This window comes from Hyla sarda, chromosome 7 (genome assembly GCF_029499605.1).
Source record: "Hyla sarda isolate aHylSar1 chromosome 7, aHylSar1.hap1, whole genome shotgun sequence".
Classification (NCBI taxonomy): domain Eukaryota; kingdom Metazoa; phylum Chordata; class Amphibia; order Anura; family Hylidae; genus Hyla; species Hyla sarda.
The window spans coordinates 28,960,778-28,971,388 of record NC_079195.1 but is presented as its reverse complement, the minus strand read 5'-3'; the positions used below and the strand labels follow the sequence as shown (position 1 = coordinate 28,971,388).

Genomic DNA, 10,611 nt, shown 5'->3' with positions numbered 1-10,611 from the left:
ATATCCAATAGTGAACACTCCCCAGTCAGTATAGTAGTAGATACCATATACAATAGTGGACATTCCCCGGTCAGTAGAGTAGTAGATACTATATACAATAGTGAACACTCCCCGGTCAGTATAGTAGTAGATACCATATACAATAGTGAACACTCCCCAGTCAGTATAGTAGTATATACCATATACAATAGTGAACACTCTCCAGTCAGTATAGTAGTAGATACCATATACAATAGTGAACACTCATCAGTCAGTATAGTAATAGATACCATATACAATAGTGAACACTCCCCAGTCAGTATAGTAGTATACACCATATACAATAGTGAACACTCTCCAGTCAGTATAGTAGTAGATACCATATACAATAGTGAACACTCATCAGTCAGTATAGTAGTAGATACCATATACAATAGTGAACACTCTTCAGTCAGTATAGTAGTAGATACCATATACAATAGTGAACACTCTCCAGTCAGTATAGAAGTAGATACCATATCCAATAGTGAACACTCCCCAGTCAGTATAGTAGTAGATACCATATACAATAGTGGACATTCCCCGGTCAGTAGAGTAGTAGATACTATATACAATAGTGAACACTCCCTGGTCAGTATAGTAGTAGATACCATAAACAATAGTGAACACTCCCCAGTCAGTATAGTAGTATATACCATATACAATAGTGAACACTCTCCAGTCAGTATAGTAGTAGATACCATATACAATAGTGAACACTCATCAGTCAGTATAGTAATAGATACCATATACAATAGTGAACACTCCCCAGTCAGTATAGTAGTATACACCATATACAATAGTGAACACTAATCAGTCAGTATAGTAGTAGATACCATATACAATAGGGAACACTCATCAGTCAGTATAGTAGTAGATACCATATACAATAGGGAACACTCTCCAGTCAGTATAGTAGTAGATACCATATACAATAGTGAACACTCATCAGTCAGTATAGTAGTAGATACCATATACAATAGTGAACACTCCCCAGTCAGTATAGTAGTAGATACCATATACAATAGTGAACACTCCCCAGTCAGTATAGTAGTAGATACCATATACAATAGTGAACACTCTCCAGTCAGTATAGTAGTAGATACCACATACAATAGTGGACATTCCCCGGTCAGTAGAGTAGTAGATACTATATACAATAGTGAACACTCCCTGGTCAGTATAGTAGTAGATACCATATACAATAGTGAACACTCCCCAGTCAGTATAGTAGTATATACCATATACAATAGTGAACACTCTCCAGTCAGTATAGTAGTAGAAACCATATACAATAGTGAACACTCATCAGTCAGTATAGTAGTAGATACCATATACAATAGTGAACACTCCCCAGTCAGTATAGTAGTATACACCATATACAATAGTGAACACTCTCCAGTCAGTATAGTAGTAGATACCATATACAATAGTGAACACTCATCAGTCAGTATAGTAGTAGATACCATATACAATAGTGAACACTCCCCAGTCAGTATAGTAGTAGATACCATATACAATAGTGAACACTCTCCAGTCAGTATAGTAGTAGATACCATATACAATAGTGAACACTCATCAGTCAGTATAGTAGTAGATACCATATACAATAGTGAACACTCATCAGTCAGTATAGTAGTAGATACCATATACAATAGAGAACAATCCCTGGTCAGTATAGTAGTAGATACCATATACAATAGTGAACACTCCCCAGTCAGTATAGTAGTAGATACCATATACAATAGTGAACACTTTTCAGTCAGTATAGTAGTATATACCATATACAATAGTGAACACTCTCCAGTCAGTATAGTAGTAGATACCATATACAATAGTGAACACTCATCAGTCAGTATAGTAGTAGATACCATATACAATAGGGAACATTCTCCAGTCAGTATAGTAGTAGATACCATATACAATAGTGAACACTCCCTGGTCAGTATAGTAGTAGATACCATATACAATAGTGAACACTCCCCAGTCAGTATAGTAGTAGATACCATATACAATAGTGAACACTCATCAGTCAGTATAGTAGTAGATACCATATACAATAGTGAACACTCTCCAGTCAGTATAGTAGTAGATACCATATCCAATAGTGAACACTCCCCAGTCAGTATAGTAGTAGATACCATATACAATAGTGGACATTCCCGGTCAGTAGAGTAGTAGATACTATATACAATAGTGGACACTCCCCGGTCAGTATAGTAGTAGATACCATATACAATAGTGAACACTCACCAGGCAGTATAGTAGTATATACCATATACAATAGTGAACACTCTCCAGTCAGTATAGTAGTAGATACCATATACAATAGTGAACACTCATCAGTCAGTATAGTAGTAGATACCATATACAATAGTGAACACTCCCCAGTCAGTATAGTAGTATACACCATATACAATAGTGAACACTCTCCAGTCAGTATAGTAGTAGATACCATATACAATAGTGAACACTCATCAGTCAGTATAGTAGTAGATACCATATACAATAGTGAACACTCCCCAGTCAGTATAGTAGTATATACCATATACAATAGTGAACACTCTCCAGTCAGTATAGTAGTAGATACCATATACAATAGTGAACACTCATCAGTCAGTATAGTAGTAGATACCATATACAATAGTGAACACTCCCCAGTATAGTAGTAGATACCATATACAATAGTGAACAATCCCTGGTCAGTATAGTAGTAGATACCATATACAATAGTGAACACTCCCCAGTCAGTATAGTAGTAGATACCATATACAATAGTGAACACTCTTCAGTCAGTATAGTAGTAGATACCATATACAATAGTGAACACTCTCCAGTCAGTATAGTAGTAGATACCATATACAATAGTGAACACTCTCCAGTTAGTATAGTAGTAGATACCATATACAATAGTGAACATTCCCTGGTCAGTATAGTAGTAGATACCATATACAATAGTGAACACTCCCCAGTCAGTATAGTAGTAGATACCATATACAATAGTGAACAATCCCTGGTCAGTATAGTAGTAGATACCATATGCAATAGTGAACACTCTCCAGTCAGTATAGTAGTAGATACCATATACAATAGTGAACACTCATCAGTCAGTATAGTAGTAGATACCATATACAATAGTGAACACTCCCCAGTCAGTATAGTAGTAGATACCATATACAATAGTGAACAATCCCTGGTCAGTATAGTAGTAGATACCATATACAATAGTGAACACTCCCCAGTCAGTATAGTAGTAGATACCATATACAATAGTGAACACTCTCCAGTCAGTATAGTAATAGATACCATATACAATAGTGAACACTCCCCAGTCAGTATAGTAGTAGATACCATATACAATAGTGAACACTCCCCAGTCAGTATAGTAGTAGATACCATATACAATAGTGAACACTCCCCAGTCAGTATAGTAGTAGATACCATATACAATAGTGAACACTCCCCAGTCAGTATAGTAGTAGATACCATATACAATAGTGAACAATCCCTGGTCAGTATAGTAGTAGATACCATATACAATAGTGAACACTCATCAGTCAGTATAGTAGTAGATACCATATACAGTAGTGAACACTCATCAGTCAGTATAGTAGTAGATACCATATACAATAGTGGACATTACCCGGTCAGTATAATAGTAGATACCATATACAATAGTGAACGCTCTCCAGTCAGTATAGTAGTATATACCATATACAATAGTGAACACTCTCCAGTCAGTATAGTAGTATATACCATATACAATAGTGAACACTCTCCAGTCAGTATAGTAGTATATACCATATACAATAGTGAACACTCTCCAGTCAGTATAGTAGTAGATACCATATACAATAGTGAACACTCCCCAGTCAGTATAGTAGCAGATACCATATACAATAGTGAACACTCCCCAGTCAGTATAGTAGTAGATACCATATACAATAGTGAACACTCCCAGTCAGTATAGTAGTAGATACCATATACAATAGTGAACACTCATCAGTCAGTATAGTAGTAGATACCATATACAATAGTGAACACTCCCTGGTCAGTATAGTAGTGGATACCATATACAATAGTGAACAATCCCTGGTCAGTATAGTAGTAGATACCATATACAGTAGTGGACATTACCCGGTCAGTATAATAGTAGATACCATATACAATAGTGAACACTCTCCAGTCAGTATAGTAGTATATACCATATACAATAGTGAACACTCTCCAGTCAGTATAGTAGTATATATCATATACAATAGTGAACACTCCCCAGTCAGTATAGTAGTAGATACCATATACAATAGTGAACACTCATCAGTCAGTATAGTAGTAGATACCATATACAATAGTGAACACTCCCCAGTCAGTAAAGCAGTAGATACCATATACAATAGTGAACAATCCCTGGTCAGTATAGTAGTAGATACCATATACAATAGTGAACACTCATCAGTCAGTATAGTAGTAGATACCATATACAATAGTGAACACTCCCCAGTCAGTATAGTAGTAGATACCATATACAATAGTGAACACTCCCCAGTCAGTATAGTAGTAGATACCATATACAATAGTGAACACTCCCCAGTCAGTATAGCAGTAGATACCATATACAATAGTGAACACTCCCCAGTCAGTATAGCAGTAGATACCATATACAATTGTGAACACTCCCCAGTCAGTATAGTAGTAGATACCATATACAATAGTGAACACTCATCAGTCAGTATAGTAGTAGATATCATATACAATAGTGGACACTCCCCAGTCAGTATAGTAGTAGATACCATATACAATAGTGGACACTCCCCGGTCAGTATAGTAGTAGATACCATATACAATAGTGAACACTCATCAGTCAGTATAGTAGTAGATACCATATACAATAGTGAACACTCCCCAGTCAGTATAGTAGTAGATACCATATACAATAGTGAACACTCCCTGGTCAGTATAGTAGTAGATACCATATACAATAGTGAACACTCTCCAGTCAGTATAGTAGTAGATACCATATACAATAGTGATCACTCATCAGTCAGTATAGTAGTAGATACCATATACAATAGTGAACACTCATCAGTCAGTATAGTAGTAGATACCATATACAATAGTGAACACTCATCAGTCAGTATAGTAGTAGATACCATATACAATAGTGAACACTCCCCAGTCAGTATAGTAGTAGATACCATATACAATAGTGAACACTCATCAGTCAGTATAGTAGTAGATACCATATACAATAGTGAACACTCATCAGTCAGTATAGTAGTAGATACCATATACAATAGTGAACACTCCCCAGTCAGTATAGTAGTAGATACCATATACAATAGTGAACACTCCCTGGTCAGTATAGTAGTAGATACCATATACAATAGTGAACACTCCCCAGTCAGTATAGTAGTAGATACCATATACAATAGTGAACACTCCCTGGTCAGTATAGTAGTAGATACCATATACAATAGTGAACACTCATCAGTCAGTATAGTAGTAGATACCATATACAGTAGTGAACACTCATCAGTCAGTATAGTAGTAGATACCATATACAATAGTGGACACTCATCAGTCAGTATAGTAGTATATACCATATACAATAGTGGACATTACCCGGTCAGTATAATAGTAGATACCATATACAATAGTGAACACTCTCCAGTCAATATAGTAGTATATACCATATACAATAGTGAACACTCTCCAGTCAGTATAGTAGTAGATACCATATACAATAGTGAACACTCTCCAGTCAGTATAGTAGTAGATACCATATACAATAGTGAACACTCCCCAGTCAGTATAGTAGTAGATACCATATACAATAGTGAACACTCCCCAGTCAGTATAGTAGTAGATACCATATACAATAGTGAACACTCATCAGTCAGTATAGTAGTAGATACCATATACAATAGTGAACACTCCCAGTCAGTATAGTAGTAGATACCATATACAATAGTGAACACTCATCAGTCAGTATAGTAGTAGATACCATATACAATAGTGAACACTCCCTGGTCAGTATAGTAGTGGATACCATATACAATAGTGAACAATCCCTGGTCAGTATAGTAGTAGATACCATATACAGTAGTGGACATTACCCGGTCAGTATAATAGTAGATACCATATACAATAGTGAACACTCTCCAGTCATTATAGTAGTATATACCATATACAATAGTGAACACTCTCCAGTCAGTATAGTGGTATATACCATATACAATAGTGAACACTCTCCAGTCAGTATAGTAGTAGATACCATATACAATAGTGATCACTCGTCAGTCAGTATAGTAGTAGATACCATATACAATAGTGAACACTCATCAGTCAGTATAGTAGTAGATACCATATACAATAGTGAACACTCCCCAGTCAGTATAGTAGTAGATACCATATACAATAGTGAACACTCATCAGTCAGTATAGTAGTAGATACCATATACAATAGTGAACACTCCCCAGTCAGTATAGTAGTAGATACCATATACAATAGTGATCACTCATCAGTCAGTATAGTAGTAGATACCATATACAATAGTGAACACTCCCTGGTCAGTATAGTAGTAGATACCATATACAATAGTGAACAATCCCTGGTCAGTATAGTAGTAGATACCATATACAATAGTGAACACTCCCCAGTCAGTATAGCAGTAGATACCTGTGGCAGTGTGGCAAGGAAAGGGTGTATTTCCCTTGCTATCTCTGCAGAATGCTCCACCTGTGGCCTGATTAATGAGGTATCATGAAGGGAAAGTGTGTGTTTTAAAAGGAAAAGAAACAGAATAGTTGAGGCTCTTCCTAGGAGACAGCATGTGGGCTGTAGGGAAGAGACAGAGCCTGCTGAGGAGTACACAGCCCGAGCTAAGAGAGGCTCAAAGAGACTGCCATGAATTGTGAGTAGAAGGTTGCAGGGGACATAAGTTTAACCGACTGAGGGAAGCTCAGTGGTTGTTAGTTAGGACAAGCTGGTCTGTTTAGTCAGTGACCAGACGGTCTAGGATTTTGTTTTGTTCCTGCTTTTTGTTTATTTCTTTCCCTGCAACCTGTCTAATAAAACTGGCAAGGTGCCAGATTTGCATTATAAGCGTTTGTTTGCTGGTTTATTGAGAAGAAACGCATCCTGTGGCGTGGTCCAGGACGATCCCAGAGCTAATCCCCAAGGAGGAATCCTTACAATACCATATACAATTGTGAACACTCCCCAGTCAGTATAGTAGTAGATACCATATACAATAGTGAACACTCCCCAGTCAGTATAGTAGTAGATACCATATCCAATAGTGAACACTCCCCAGTCAGTATAGTAGTAGATACCATATACAATAGTGAACACTCCCCAGTCAGTATAGTAGTAGATACCATATACAATAGTGAACACTCCCCAGTCAGTATAGTAGTAGATACCATATACAATAGTGAACACTCCCCAGTCAGTATAGTAGTAGATACCATATACAATAGTGAACACTCCCCAGTCAGTATAGTAGTAGATACCATATACAATAGTGAACACTCATCAGTCAGTATAGTAGTAGATACCATATACAATAGTGAACACTCCCCAGTCAGTATAGTAGTAGATACCATATACAATAGTGAACACTCATCAGTCAGTATAGTAGTAGATACCATATACAATAGTGAACACTCCCCAGTCAGTATAGTAGTAGATACCATATACAATAGTGAACACTCCCTGGTCAGTATAGTAGTAGATACCATATACAATAGTGAACACTCATCAGTCAGTATAGTAGTAGATACCATATACAATAGGGAACACTCTCCAGTCAGTATAGTAGTAGATACCATATACAATAGTGAACACTCCTCAGTCAGTATAGTAGTAGATACCATATACAATAGTGAACACTCCCCAGTCAGTATAGTAGTAGATACCATATACAATAGTGAACACTCCCTGGTCAGTATAGTAGTAGATACCATATACAATAGTGAACACTCCCCAGTCAGTATAGTAGTAGATACCATATACAATAGTGAACACTCATCAGTCAGTATAGTAGTAGATACCATATACAATAGTGAACACTCCCCAGTCAGTATAGTAGTATATACCATATACAATAGTGAACACTCCCCAGTCAGTATAGTAGTAGATACCATATACAATAGTGAACACTCCCCAGTCAGTATAGTAGTAGATACCATATACAATAGTGAACACTCCCCAGTCAGTATAGTAGTAGATACCATATACAATAGTGAACACTCCCCAGTCAGTATAGTAGTAGATACCATATACAATAGTGAACACTCCCCAGTCAGTATAGTAGTAGATACCATATACAATAGTGAACACTCCCCAGTCAGTATAGTAGTAGATACCATATACAATAGTGAACACTCCCCAGTCAGTATAGTAGTAGATACCATATACAATAGTGAACACTCTTCAGTCAGTATAGTAGTAGATACCATATACAATAGTGAACACTCCCTGGTCAGTATAGTAGTAGATACCATATACAATAGTGAACACTCATCAGTCAGTATAGTAGTAGATACCATATACAATAGTGAACACTCCCCAGTCAGTATAGTAGTAGATACCATATACAATAGTGAACACTCCCCAGTCAGTATAGTAGTAGATACCATATACAATAGTGAACACTCCCCAGTCAGTATAGTAGTAGATACCATATACAATAGTGAACACTCATCAGTCAGTATAGTAGTAGATATCATATACAATAGTGAACACTCCCCAGTCAGTATAGTAGTAGATACCATATACAATAGTGAACACTCCTCAGTCAGTATAGTAGTAGATACCATATACAATAGTGAACACTCCCCAGTCAGTATAGTAGTAGATACCATATACAATAGTGAACACTCCCTGGTCAGTATAGTAGTAGATACCATATACAATAGTGAACACTCCCCAGTCAGTATAGTAGTAGATACCATATACAATAGTGAACACTCCCTGGTCAGTATAGTAGTAGATACCATATACAATAGTGAACACTCATCAGTCAGTATAGTAGTAGATACCATATACAATAGTGAACACTCCCCGGTCAGTATAGCAGTAGATACCATATACAATAGTGAACACTCCCCGGTCAGTATAGCAGTAGATACCATATACAATAGTGAGCACTCCCTGGTCAGTATAGCAGTAGATACCATATACAATAGTGAACACTCCCTGGTCAGTATAGCAGTAGATACCATATACAATAGTGAGCACTCCCTGGTCAGTATAGCAGTAGATACCATATACAATAGTGGACACTCCCTGGTCAGTATAGTAGTAGATACCATATACAATAGTGAACACTCCCTGGTCAGTATAGCAGTAGATACCATATACAATAGTGAACACTCCCCGGTCAGTATAGCAGTAGATACCATATACAATAGTGAGCACTCCCTGGTCAGTATAGCAGTAGATACCATATACAATAGTGAACACTCCCTGGTCAGTATAGCAGTAGATACCATATACAATAGTGAGCACTCCCTGGTCAGTATAGCAGTAGATACCATATACAATAGTGGACACTCCCTGGTCAGTATAGTAGTAGATACCATATACAATAGTGAACACTCCCTGGTCAGTATAGTAGTAGATACCATATACAATAGTGTTCGCTCCCCTCTCAGCTGTTATCACCAGTGACCTCTGTGAACCGTTCACTAATATGCAAGTAGACGTAACCACCGGGATAATGTCCTTAATCCGATCCCATCAGTAACTCACCCGACAGATGATGACTTAATAACACAGATCTCCTTAAGACTCCTGCACATTGTATAGAGATGTATACCACAGCCTCCTCTGATCTGCAGGGTCTCAATTTTTTCCCAGATCCTATCCAAAAAAAAAAACAAAAAAACCCCTAAAAGATAAGTGACAGGAAAAAAGAAGAACGAGAGTGAATCATATCAGTCAGTGCAGCAGGTGCATGTAGGTGGCATCTGGAGCTGCGTCCCCATGACTTATCGTGATGGGTGGGATAGACGTGTGGGAAATATATTACTTTCTTATGCAACTAATGCGTCTAAAATTAAAAAAATTAAAATAAAATAGAAGCAGCTTTTAAAGCAGTTTTTGTTAAAAACTTCCATTATTCGTTTTGCGTACACAGCTTCTACGCAGAACAATGCAGTTGTGTATTACTTCCTTTCATCTGCCCCTCTTAGGCTGTGTTCAGACGGCAAATTTTAAGCAACTCCGCACAAAACACAGAATTCCACTGAAATATGAAGCCCTATTGACCTCAATGGGATTCCGCCACGGAATGCCACAAAAATTAAAGGCAGGTCTTTAAATTCTTCTGCATGGGAGTCCTGCCGTGTGAACATAGCCTTATACTTTTACTACTGGGCTGCAATGCAAAATTTGCAACAAGGCCATCACCTACCTATGGCTGCACCCATGCATATATGGTACTACCATTCTGAATACAATGATGTCGGGGGGCCCAAAGCATCTTTAGTGCCCCCTACAGGCACCTGCTATATCTTTTTCTCCCATACCTACAGGGCTAGTGCAAGGATTTTTGCCACCTTAGACGAAAGTTAGACACATCCCTT

The 10,611-nt window shown here is 37.5% G+C and overlaps 1 protein-coding gene across 2 annotated transcripts in view; it reads right to left on the bottom strand.

Moving 5' to 3' along the window:
* CLSTN3 (calsyntenin 3) overlaps nt 1–10,611 on the bottom strand; it is a 141,398-nt gene that overhangs the window by 102,403 nt on the left and 28,384 nt on the right. The window contains exon 1 of one of the 2 annotated variants that reach the window (XM_056529206.1): nt 9,776–9,795. The exons of the other annotated variant lie outside the window; for it this stretch is intronic. The gene's annotated coding sequence lies outside the window, so the exon portion shown is untranslated. Of the gene's footprint in view, nt 1–9,775; nt 9,796–10,611 lie in introns of those variants that run through there. 2 annotated transcript variants of the gene reach the window in all.